General features: G+C 34.8%; 1 protein-coding gene across 1 annotated transcript in view; it reads right to left on the bottom strand.

The window, feature by feature from the left end:
* The window catches only part of LOC119417293 (perlwapin-like), a 104,747-nt gene that overhangs the window by 101,426 nt on the left and 1,215 nt on the right, over positions 1-2,106 (bottom strand). The window lies entirely within an intron of this gene.

Below are 2,106 nucleotides of genomic sequence, written 5' to 3'. Positions count from 1 at the left end.
ATAGAGTAGTGGTTCCTGCTTTTGCTTCCCCATAAGCAGTGGGTGATAAAATCAGATTCCTCTCAAAACTCATGTCAGACTTTTTGCTTTTAAAACATTTTAGCATTTATTTCTGTTTTCACTCGGCAACTATCAAGACTTGGATTAAACCAGGACAATGCCCCAAATTACTTTGAATCCAGTTATGTTAAATCGATTTAGGTGATGAAACATTTGTTAAAAAAAAATTGCATTCAGGTGGTTTTTATAACTTACTTTCAAAAACCTAATTTTTCTATTTTTGTTTTTGAAACTGACAAAAGTCCACCCGGAGAAAAAAATTGGGACATGTATTGAGGAATGCTCTGACATCAGACCTTGCAAATATGGTAAAATATGCTTGCCTAATGGGTGTGGAACTCAGTGCATGACACCAGTATGAGGTGGGTAAAAGAGGTAATGCTCCTCATTTACTCTCAGCTTAAGGATTCTATGGAAAGATTGATTGATTGATTTTTGTTTTGTGTTTCAGTGCCGCCATGACTTTGAGGTAGGCGATGGTTCTTCCCTCACTGTCATGAATGCTGATGATGACTGCAGGAGCACCAAGATGTGTTGTCTGAATAGATGAGGACAAACCTGCCAGCAACGCTTATTTTCTTCAATACAGCCATATTGATTATAATATCAATACATTGCTTATGTGTGTGTTTTTTGCTTCAGTAACTTTTCTTTCCAATGACTGTAAAAAAATAAAATAAAATGAGGGATTTTGCCAATTTTACTTTAAACTGACTAAATAGTCTAACTTTCATCCCAGTAACAAATCAAGAATGATCTACAAAGGTGTACTCTAGAATGAGTTTGGGCTATAATTTTGTGTATCTTTCAACTGTTTCCTTCTGCAGGGGTTGCCAAAATGTGTGAACCTGTAGATTTGGGAATTGTTTTACACAAAATACCCTCCACAAAGCAACATGAGCTCAAACATGCAGCCCCAGGATTACAGTGTTTGACACTTAACCACTGAGCTGCCACAGCTTCTGGTTATGATTTTAGCATATGTTCAGGAAATATAGATGAAATTTAAGTTACTATTGTGGTAATGTGAGTGGAAAATTAGATTAACAGTAGACCCTGGAATTAGAACAATAACCTAGGTTGAGAAAAAATAGTATCCCTGTTAATATCTAACATTAGGTTTAATATTAAAAAAAGGATTTAAACTGAACATCTTGAGAATGGATAAACTATTTTATATTGATGTTTGTGTTGTGTATATCAAATTGTTATATTATTTTTTGTCTTTTGCTTTTTAAAAAATAAGCCGGCAGTTTTAAACTTCTTGTCTGGTCTGTGGTCATTAATACACCTACACATTTTACTACCCCCATAGCCGAACCTAGCACTGGTCCTATTGTGTATCCTAGCACTGTAAACACATTGAGTGTTACATGTGCTCCACAGGTTGGATATTTAATTAAATTAAGTTTATTTATATCGCGCCAAGTCACGACAGACGTCGTCTCAGGGCATTGAACAGACACATTCATATATAAAATAATAAGTTAACAGAAACATTCATATACAGTAGTGCCTCATTTATGGCAGGTTTTAGGGACCACGTCCACACGCAATAAGTGAAAACCGGCAGATGAAGCCCTCCGGATGGAGGGCGAAACTTTTCTATAGAAAAGAAACTGTCCAGATGACCTGATTGAGAATTATTGGAGTTGATACCAGGATGACTGAGCATGAACTTTGTAGTAAGTAGGGATACAGTAGTCCAAGTTCAAGTATAGTAACCTTTGTCATGACATATGCCAGGCTGCAATCATACATCACCTGTTACTCCCAATCGCCCTCCTTAAATAAACAATTTAAATTTAAATACTGTAACATTTTAAATAAACAATCCATATGGTTTATACACACACACACACACACACACACACACACACACATACATATATATATATATATATGTATATATATGTATATACACACACACATGCATACATACATATATATAAACACATACATACATAAATATATATACATACATACATATATATATACGTACACACATACACACACACACACACATATATATATATATATACACAC

The sequence above is a fragment of the Nematolebias whitei genome, chromosome 11 (assembly GCF_014905685.2).
Source record: "Nematolebias whitei isolate Nwh7 chromosome 11, NemWhi1, whole genome shotgun sequence".
In the NCBI taxonomy this organism is placed as follows: domain Eukaryota; kingdom Metazoa; phylum Chordata; class Actinopteri; order Cyprinodontiformes; family Rivulidae; genus Nematolebias; species Nematolebias whitei.
This window is presented reverse-complemented; position numbering and strand designations above follow the sequence as displayed.